Below are 12,488 nucleotides of genomic sequence, written 5' to 3' on the forward strand. Positions count from 1 at the left end.
TATACAAGTACAAAATTTTAAACCGGTTTAGAAACTACAAAGAACATTGTTATACAAAGGGGTGGCTGTGTGGTTCGGGGTTCAATCCCACAACGTGGCACTTGGGCAAGCGTGTCCCATAGTATTGGGCCGAGCAAACATGTAAGTAGATTTGGTAGATGGAAACTGAAAGAAGCCCGTCCTCTGTGTGTATGTGTGCGCGCGCGCGATTGCCCGCCCACACCACCACAACTCCCCTATCGCTTGAAAACCGGTGTTGGTTCCTTTACGTCCCCATAATCTAGCGGTTCGACAAACAATACTTGAAAAAGTAAGTACCAGGATGAAAAAAGAGACAAACTCTGGGGTCGATTCTTCAAAGTGGTGCCCCAGCCTGGCCACACGGACCGAAACCAGTAAAAGATATATATACGCTCACACACACACACTCGAATACTCTTTACTCTTTTAATTGTCTCAGTCATTTGACTGCGGCCATGCTGGAGCACCGCCTTTTTAATCGAGCAACTCGACCGTGGGACTTATTCTTTTGTAAGCCCAGTACTTATTCTATCGGTCTCTTCTGCCGAACCGCTAGGTAACGGGGACATAAACACACGAGCATCGGTTGTCCAGCAATGCTAGGGGGGACAAACACAGACACACAAACACACACATATATATATATATATACATATACGACAGGCTTCTTTCAGTTTCCGTCTACCAAATCCACTCACAAGGCATTGGTCGGCCCGGGGCTATAGCTGAAGACACTTGCCCAAGATGCCACGCAGTGGGACTGAACCCGGAACCATGGGGTTGGTAAGCAAGCTACTTACCACACAGCCACTCCTGCGCCTATTTATATATATATTTAACATATATACGACGGGCTTCTTTCAGTTTCCATCTACCAAATCCACTCACAAGGCTTTGGTCGGCCCGAGGCTACAGTAGAAGACACTTGCCCAAGGTGCCACGCAGTGGGACTGAACCCGGAACCATGCGGTTGGTAAGCAAGCTACTTACCACACAGCCACTCCTGCGAATGTATATTTAAATGGACGTTTGGAGAAACGGTACCCGTTAAAGTTATCAAACTGTTACCAAAATCAATACGTCCCGAACATGTTCAGGATAGCTCTGTCCTACTTATATTATATCAGCTCACTGTTTTTATATTAAAGTTTCTGTCACTCCAAACTGCTTCAAGTACCTATATAGCAATCAATCAATCAACCCGTATGAATACGGGTTGATTATATATATATATATTATATATATATATATATATATATATATGTACGTATATATGTTCATATACATACATACACCACACACAGAAAAAAATTTAAAGTGTTTTACAAGATTTTCTGCAACAGTTTACAGACAAATGCAGTTCTAATATTTGTATATACACCGCTATATACATACATACATACACAATACAAACATATATACTTGCATATGATGAAATACATTTGTTCAAACGGCTTAACACAGAAATATATACACCTGTATATATACATAGGCAGATCTGTTGTTATACACACTGATATATTTGTATATAGCTTTATACTTTTGTACAGATGTAGTTATATGTAACAAACATTTATATATTCAGCATGTGTGGTGTGTGTATACACTCGCATTTGTATATGGTTTAATGCGTTTATACAGATATATAACACATTTATATACCCAGCTCACAGATAGATAGATAGATAGATACACAAAAATGTATACACATTTTTATATAGATTTTAGTTGATACAGAAAGCTCTCTCTCTCTATATATATATATATATATATATACACACACATATATATACACACACACATATATATATACACACACACACACATATATATACATATATATATATATATATATACACACATACATATATATACTTGCATATGATGAAATACATTTGTTCAAACAGTTTAACACAGAGAAATATATACACCTGTATATACATAGGCAGATCTGTTGTTATACACACTGACAAATTTGTATATAGCTTTATACTTTTGTACAGATACATACATACATATATATATATATATATATATATATACATACACACACACCAAACCACACTAACATATACTCAGCTATGTATGTATGTATTATATATATATATATATATATATATATATATATACACACACATATACATACATACACATATACATACACAGAGTATTCAGCAATGAGTCAGTTTTAAGTTGCGGTTGGTGCTGGCAAACAGCTACACTAACTTTGTGATTATGTCCTTAGGGTGTGTTAACACATTAGAATGTTCTGTGTAAATTAACAGCAATTAATGAGCTACTATATAATTACGAAACACTTCTATCATGAAACACCACACACACACGTACGCGCGCGCGTGTATTGTATTCTAAGAAAGCAAGTCGGGAAAAAATAGGCACTCGTATATTTGTCAATAGAATGGGTATATTAATGATAAAATCAGCCTGAAAGACGGGCTGAGAGAGAGAGACAGACAGAGATATATAGATAGATAGAAAGACAGACAGACAGACAGACAGATAGATAGATAGACAGACAGATAGATAGACAGACAGATAGAGAGATAGACAGACAGACAGATAGATAGATAGAGAGATAGATAGACAGACAGATAGATAGACAGACAGATAGATAGATAGAGAGATAGATAGACAGACAGATAGATAGATAGAGAGATAGATAGACAGACAGATAGATGGACAGATAGATAGATGGACAGATAGATAGACAGACAGACAGATAAATAGACAGATAGATAGACATACAAATAGATAGATAGATAGACAGACAGACGGATATATAGATAGATAAATAGACAGACAGATAGATAAATAGATAGACAGACAGATAGACAGTTACCAGACAGACAGATGCTAGATAGATAAAAAGACAGATAGTAGATGGATAGACAGAGATACTATACAGACAAACGGATAAATAGATACTAGATAGACATAGATAAACAGGCAGATGCATTGGTAGGCAGACAGATATAATATATGTATATATTATATATGCATATATATATATATATACACCACTGTGTGTACGGGTGGGTTTCTAAGCATATATGTTGTGTATAATGAACATAATTAAAGGGTGCTTAACTCTACTTCCTAAAGTATTGGGAAATAATTTTTGTATATGCTTAGACCTTGTTCATACAAACAAGCATACATACATACACATATGTATGTATGTGAGTGTATATATATATGCATACATACATACGAAGCAATCGATTGTGTATGTGCATATATATTACATAGGGCTATATATACAAAGCTAATGTATAGGTGTGTATACATATGTGTTTCTGTGGAGGCGTTTTTGTCCGTATCTATTTGTATAAGAATATAAACCATGTTTGAGGACGTATGCATCACTGCTAACAACACTAGGAAGCTACAGTTACGTGTGTGTGTGTGTGTATGTATGTATAATATAATATATATATATATATATATATATATATACACATACATACATACACGTGCATATCTATTACATATACAAAGCAAACGTATATATGTAGGCACACGATATAAATATATATGTGTGGGTATATGCAGGCGTTTTTGTCCGTATCTATATGTATGTGTTATGAGTAAATATATTTCAATGTGTATATATTACTAACAACACCAGGAAAATAATTTTGTGTGTACGTATAATATACATACAAACATTGTGTGTGTGTATATATACATACATATATATATATATACACACACACACACACACATATATATATATATACATATACACACACACACACATATATATACATATACACACACACATATATACATATACACACACATACATATACACACACACATACATATACACACATACATATACATATACACACACATACATATACATATACACACACACATACACATATATACATATACACACACATACACATATATATACATATACACACACATACACATATATATACATATACACATACACATATATACATATACACATACACATATATACATATACACACACATACATATATATACATATACACACACACACATACATATATATACATATACACACACACATACATATATATACATATACACACACACATATACATACATATATATATACACACATACGTACAAAGGGAAAAATATTATTATTGTGTGTGTATATATACACACATACATAAGCGCATGTACACACACATTTAGCTATATGCATAGCCATCGGATATCGATTAGTAACACACACATATATATATACATACATACATATATATAAATATATATATATACCGCAATATAAACAAAATTCTACACCTACCTGTCTTCATGAAATAGTGTATCTCAGGTGACAGATTAAAAACGGTCCTTTTTGTCACTATCAACACACGCATTTAAATATAAATATGTATGTATCAAGACAGTGTCAGTCACATACAGATATATACTTATATATATACATATGTATACATACGTGCATATATATAAATATATAGTATGTGTTTATGAATGTGTACCAGGATATGTCAATAATAAATAGTAATATATGTATTTAGATATATATAAATATATATATATAAACAGATTTATATATATATATATATATATATATATGACTATATATACCAGTGTCTGTATATAAATAGATAGATATATACAACTATATATCTATATATATATACATATGTATATATCCAGGGACTTTAGGCAGTGCGAGATGTGGTGTGAGTAAGACACTGTGGGGGAGAAGGAGGAGGAGTGAAACTAAGGAGACGGTGTTACCTCAATTAGTTCTACTTCCTGTTAAAGGCCACTTGGCATTCTGGGAGTGACGTAATGCACACATCACGGTTGGCTGGGTTTTTATTTGTTTGTTGTTGATTGCTTTTTTTAATTTTTTTTTTTATTTTGTTTTGTTCTGTAGTTTCTCTTATTTTCTGTTTGTTAATTTTGTTTTAAATTTGAAATTTCTTTTTTTTTTTGCGCTGACTTGTGGACGGTTGGGTGGGTGGCTAGATGAATGAGTAAGGAGATAGAATAGAATAAAAATACATACAAACTGGAAGATTGTTAAATAGACAAACACACTGATAAATTTGATTGATAGGTAGAAACAGACTGACAGACAGATAGATTGATAGACAGCCCAAGAGATAGAACGACAGGTATATATATTTATATAGATAGATAGCTAGAACAACAGATAGAAAGACAAACATATATATATATATATATATATATATATATATATATAACTTCATGAAAGTTAGAAGTTGTGAATCCAACCCACTAAGGGTTATATCTATCGAATATACTGCTGGTAGAATACCCAATTATTAATACACAAGTGTTTTTTCATTGCATTGCAATTACCTAGTGTATTAAATGGGTGAAGGTAAAGAGATATTTTACCATTAATTTCTAGAGCAATAAGAAAATAGAGGGGATCAATAGGTGGTTCATCAACTTTTAGACATTATATTATGTTAACTTATTTATTTATTTACTAAACTGATAATTACAATATATTATTGTATGTATATTATTGAGTGTATATATCAATCAATTTATAGTCTATGTAGGTATCTATCTGTCTATATCTATATGTGCATTTCTATCTGTTGATCTATCTATCTATCTCTCTGTCTGTCTGTCTGTCTCTCTCTCTATTTATCTATCTATCACTCTCTCTCTGTCTCTATCTATCTATCTATCTATCTACCTATCTATCTGCCTGCTTGCCTGTCTATCTATCTTTCTTTTGTTATCTTACCGATTTTACCAATATATATAGATAGATAGATAGATAGATAGATAGATAGATATATACATATATACATACATAGACAGACTAGCAGATAAAAAGACAGATATCTATAGTTAGATAGATGGACCAGCAGATAGATAGACAGGCAAGCAGGCCGATAGATAGGTAGACAGATAGATAGATAGATAGATAGATAGATAGATAGATAGAGACAGAGAGAGTGATAGATAGATAGAGACTATAAATTGATTGATATATACACACATGCATACATATGAGCATGTCTAGACATGCAACTATATGCATGAGAATACATACACACATAAAACAAAATATAAATCTGCATGTATACATACATCCATACAAAAATATTCTGCTGATGTTGAACTTCCAATGAAGAAACATTGAGTCTAGGTTAGAAACCAGCTCTTTCTCTATTGGTAAGAAATCTTGAAGTAAAACTGAATAACGACATTCATAGACTCACAGACATTGAAATATATGTTATAGATAAGCAGTACCTCAATGTGGCACCCTACTGATAGCTACATTGACTGTACCCCTCTCAAGTTCCCACATACAGCTAAGTGGATTGCATCTCACTGGGATGTTTTTTCATATGGTATCTGTCACTCATCCAAACTTATATTCGTGAATTTGGTTGAATTTGGCATTGCCAAAGGTCTCGATCATTTGTTATTGCCTCCGTGAGGCCCAATGTGTGACTGATACTTTTTATGAGCACTCATGCAGGTGGCATGGAAGAAGCACCTTTCAAACGTTGGGCCTCACAGAGGCAATCACAAATGACCAAGATCTTTGGCAATATGCAGTGCTTGCAAAGAAGACCCATCAATGCAAGCGAAATCATAGTCGGGGCAGATACTGGTGTCATTCTGAAAAGTGTCATACTGGAAAAGGCGGCAAGTTGGCAGAAACGTTAGCACGCCAGGCAAAATGCTTAGCGGTATTTCATCTGCCGTTATGGTCTGAGTTCAAATTCCACTGAGGTCGACTTAATCCATTTTTCTGTCCTTGTTTGTCCCCTATGCGTTTAGCCCCTTGTGGGCAATAAAGAAATAGGTATTTCGTCTGCCGCTACGTTCTGAGTTCAAATTCCACCGAGGTCGACTTTGCCTTTCATCCTTTCAGGATCGATAAATTAAGTACCAGTTACGCACTGGGGTCGATGTAATCGACTTAATCCATTTGTCTGTCCTTGTTTGTCCCCCTCTGTGTTTAGCCCCTTGTGGGTAGTAAAGAAATAGGTATTTCGTCTGCCGTTACATTCTGAGTTCAAATTCCACCGAGGTCGACATACCACCCATGTTTCCTAAGGTAAATAATCCAAACTTCTAAGAATTCTTTTCAACACATGGCTATGATGCTTTACATGAACTTTCGGGGTCAATGAATTAAGTACCAGTTATACACTGGTGTCGATGTAATCGACTTAATCTCCTTGTCTGTTCTTGTTTGTCCCCCCCTATGTTTAGCCCCTTGTGGGCAATAAAGAAATAAGATACTGGTGCCATGCAATTTGAACCCATGCTGGTGGTACACAAAAGCACCCACTACACTCTCGGAGTAGTTGGTGTTAGGGAGGGCATCCAGCCATAGAAACTATGCTGAATCAGACTGGAGTCTGGTGCAGCCCCTCAGCTTACAAGCCCTGGTCAAACTGTCCAAGCCATTCTAGCATGGACAACAGTTGTTTGATGCTGCTGCTGCTGATGATGATGATAATGATGAGGATGATGACGATGATGATGATGGCGATGATGATGGTGATGTGGATGATGATGGCGATGATGATGGTGATGATGATGATGATGATGGCGATGATGACGATGATGGCAATGATGATGATGATGGCGATGATGATGATGATGATGATAATGATGATGATGACGATGATGGTGGTGGTGGTGGTGGTGGTGGTGATGATGGTGATGGTGGTGGTGGTGGTGGTGATGACTGCTCACCTATTTTATGGAGAGTTTCATGTCATCCAGTGTTGAAAGTGGGCAGACATGGCAATCCAATGCTTCTGTGTCTTGTGGGTAGGTGCAGCTGTCTTTGATTTCTAATCTGTTATTTGTTTCAGCCACTGGACTGCAGCCATACCACAACACAGGGGTTTTAGTTAAGAAATCAAACCCAGGACTTATTCTTTGTAAGCTTAGTACTTATTCTATCAGTCCCTTTTGCTGAACCACTAAGTTACAGGGACAAAAACACACCAATATTGGTTGTCAAGCGATGGTGGGGGGACAAACACATACATACTATAGGCTTCTTTCAGTTTCCATCTACCAAATCCACTCGCAAGGCTGAGGCTATAAGTAGAAGACACTTGCCCAAGGTGCTATACTACTATCATCTGGAAAAGATTTTCTAACTAGAAAGGGTATGGCCTGGTCAGCCTGTAATGACATGCATAAGATCTGGTCATCAAATCTAAGTAGAGACTTAAACTTGAATCTTCAAAGCCACAGTCGAACCAATTCTACTATATGGCTCAGAAACCTGGACGTTATCAAAGAAGCTTGAGAGGCGTTTGGATGGAACTTACACTCGCCTCCTTATGAGAGCTCAAAATCTCTCGAGGAAGTGTCATCCAACCAAAGTACAAATATATGGGAAACTACCACCTGTGTCATCTCTTGTGAAAGGTAGGAGAGTCCAGTTTGCTGGACATTGTTGCAGAGCTGAAAAAAAGGTAATTTCTACTTTTCTCCTCTGGAAGCCATCTACTCACAATACCAGAGGGCGCACACTCTCCTACCCTGATGTAATCTCCAGTGATACAGGCATCCAGCAACAGGACCTCCGTAATGCTATGATGGACTGTGAGGTCTGGCGTAACATAGTAAATTCCATTGTCTTGACCACGGTCGCGATATCAGAGGGCACACACTCTCCTACCCTGATGTAATCTCCAGGGATACAGGCATCCAGCAACAGGACCTCTGTAATGCTATGATGGACTGTGAGGTCTGGCGTAACATAGTAAATTCCATTGTCTTGACCACGGTCGCGATACCAGAGGGCGCACACTCTCCTACCCTGATGTAATCTCCAGGGACACAGGCATCCAGCAACAGGACCTCTGTAATGCTATGATGGACTGTGAGGTCTGGCGTAACAGTAAATTCCATTGTCTTGACCACGGTCGCGATATCAGAGGGCGCACACTCTCCTACCCTGATGTAATCTCCAGGGATACAGGCATCCAGCAACAGGACCTCTGTAATGCTATGATGGACTGTGAGGTCTGGCGTAACATAGTAAATTCCATTGTCTTGACCACGGTCGCGATACCAGAGGGCGCACACTCTCCTACCCTGATGTAATCTCTAGGGACACAGGCATCCAGCAACAGGACCTCTGTAATGCTATGATGGACTGTGAGGTCTGGCGTAGCATGGTAAATTCCATTGTCTCAACCACGGTCGCGATATCAGAGGGCACACACTCTCCTACCCTGATGTAATCTCCAGGGATACAGGCATCCAGCAACAGGACCTCTGTAATGCTATGATGGACTGTGAGGTCTGGCGTAACATAGTAAATTCCATTGTCTTGACCACGGTCGCGATATCAGAGGGCACACACTCTCCTACCCTGATGTAATCTCCAGGGATACAGGCATCCAGCAACAGGACCTCTGTAATGCTATGATGGACTGTGAGGTCTGGCGTAACATAGTAAATTCCATTGTCTTGACCACGGTCGCCGATACCAGAGGGCGCACACTCTCCTACCCTGATGTATCTCCAGGACAACAGGCATCCACAACAGGACCTCTGTATGCTATGATGGACTGTGAGGTCTGGCGTAACAGTAAATTCCATTGTCTTGACCACGGTCGCGATATCAGAGGGCGCACACTCTCCTACCCTGATGTAATCTCCAGGGATACAGGCATCCAGCAACAGACCTCTGTAATGCTATGATGGACTGTGAGGTCTGGCGTAACATAGTAAATTCCATTGTCTTGACCACGGTCGCGATACCAGAGGGCGCACACTCTCCTACCCTGATGTAATCTCTAGGGACACAGGCATCCAGCAACAGGACCTCTGTAATGCTATGATGGACTGTGAGGTCTGGCGTAGCATGGTAAATTCCATTGTCTCGACCACGGTCGCGATATCAGAGGGCACACACTCTCCTACCCTGATGTAATCTCCAGGGATACAGGCATCCAGCAACAGGACCTCCGTAATGCCATGATGGACTGTGAGGTCTGGCGTAGCATGGTAAATTCCATTGTCTCGACCACGGTCGCGATATCAGAGGGCACACACTCTCCTACCCTGATGTAATCTCCAGGGATACAGGCATCCAGTAACAGGACCTCCGTAATGCCATGATGGACCGTGAAGTCTGGCGTAGCATGGTAAATTCCATTGTCTTGACTACGGTCGAACAATGATAATGATGAGGTGCTATGCAGTAGGACTCGACCCAAAACCATGTGATTGGGAAGCAAGCTTCTTACCACACAGCCATGCCGATGTATGCTTGTATGTATGTATGTATATATGTGTGTATATATATCCATCTTTTCATGACGGATTATTGGGAATTTGAATGCGTTCCAGTTTCAACTTGTTTATGAAGTATTTTTATTTTTTAGTTCCCCATCCTCAGTAATTCGAAAATAAGGGAGCTGGAATGCAGTCAAAGCTTCCACATACACACACACACACATATATATTGAAATGTGTATATATTTACATACATACATACAAACATATGTATATATACACACACATACATATATACATATATATATATATATATATATATATATATACATATATATATATACATACATATACATACATACATATACATACTATATACATACATACTTATCTACATACAATATACACATGTATGCAGATATATATACATATTATATATATATATATGTGAATGTGTATATAATATACATATATATAAACATATATATATATATATACATACATGCATACATACACATATATTTGCATGTATATTCACACATACTCATGCACACATTCATATACATACATATGTATATATATATATACACATACACTTCACATATATGCACTTGTACATAGCATATACATATTTATATGTATGTAGTTGCATGTATATACATACATATATATATATAGGTGTGTATGGTGTGAGTGTATAAATATGTATGTGTGTGTGTATAAATATATATACTCAGGCATACAAAGCTAATATATTACATATACATATACGTGTCTCTCTACCCTCTTCCTCTTTATCTCTCTCTCTCTCTCTCTCTTTATATATATATATATATATATATATATATACACACTCATACACACAAATGTATTCGTACATATACAGGAACAAACAAAACAGATGTAAAGTAAATAATAGATCAATTGGGATCCATAACCGCATATATGTACAACCAATCAATAAGGCTTTGAACACTCATCTAATTAACGATTAATACAGATCTAGCATTTAATGAAAACAAAAACATAATTAAGATGTGTCATCAGATTTAATACGTATCTTAAACATAGGGTTTATTTCTTATGCACAGACATGTGATGGTGAGGTGTTCATGCCTTTCCCATACAACCAATGTTATTAGTTATGTCTCCCTCTCTCTCTCCTGACATCCGTCTACCATTCTTCACATTATCCTGTCACATTCACATTACTTGTTTGAGTCCTAACATGCCAGCCACATCTATCATCATCATCATCATCATCACCACCACCACCACCACCACCACCACCATCATCATCATAGCATCATCAGCCTCATCATCGTCATCGTTGTTGCTGTCATCATAATCATCACCACCACCACGAATACCTTCCTCACCACAATCATTGACATCATCATCACCACCACAAACCTTCATCATCACTATCATCATCATCATATAATTAGCGTCATCATCATCACCACCACCACCATCTTCATCATCATCATCATCTCCACTACCACCATCATTGTCATCGTCATTGCCGTAATTATCATCATCATCATCATAGTCATTATTGTTATTGTTGTTGTTGTCATCGTCATCATCACCCCCACCATCATCATCATTAGCATCATTAGCCTCATCATCGGCATTGCTGTCATCATAATCATAACCATCACCACCAATACCTTCATCATCGTAATCATTGACATCATCTTCATCATCACTATCATCATCATCATCATTACTACCTTCATCATCATCATCGCCATCGTTGTTGTTGTTGTCGTCATCATCACCATCCTCTTCAAACCCTGTACATTGCTCTCTCAAGTCCTGAGACTCATAAGGCCAGCTACCACTCGAAACCACAATCTTGTGATCACGAGTGCAGCACTCTAATCATTGGGTTTCATGCCTCAACTGACCATTCCTCCTCATATTTTTCACTGTGAGATCGTGGCCATGGCCCATGCCAGTGTCACATAACCAGCCCATTTAAGAGTACCCTTCAATCGTTGGACAATATGCTGTGCTTGAGAAGATATTTTGAGTCAAGTGAAATCATCGTGGATGATTCCAGTACGGCCTGACTGGTACCCATACTTGGGGCATATAAAGAACACCATACGAGTGCGGTTGATGCCAGTTCCACCTGACTGGCTCTTGCACCGGTGACATGTAAAAATCACTATTTGAGTGTGATCAAT

At 37.5% G+C, this 12,488-nt stretch overlaps 2 protein-coding genes across 2 annotated transcripts in view; both read right to left on the reverse strand.

Annotated features, from left to right (window-relative positions):
* The window catches only part of LOC115225288 (ubiquitin-like modifier-activating enzyme 1), a 130,695-nt gene extending 126,186 nt beyond the window's left edge, over positions 1 to 4,509 (reverse strand). The window contains exon 1 of the mRNA XM_029796226.2: positions 4,352 to 4,509. The gene's annotated coding sequence lies outside the window, so the exon portion shown is untranslated. The remainder of the gene's footprint in view (positions 1 to 4,351) is intronic.
* Positions 1 to 12,488, reverse strand: part of LOC115225490 (neurofascin-like) — a 498,646-nt gene that overhangs the window by 295,889 nt on the left and 190,269 nt on the right. The window lies entirely within an intron of this gene.

The sequence above is a fragment of the Octopus sinensis genome, linkage group LG27, assembly GCF_006345805.1.
Source record: "Octopus sinensis linkage group LG27, ASM634580v1, whole genome shotgun sequence".
Taxonomy (NCBI): domain Eukaryota; kingdom Metazoa; phylum Mollusca; class Cephalopoda; order Octopoda; family Octopodidae; genus Octopus; species Octopus sinensis.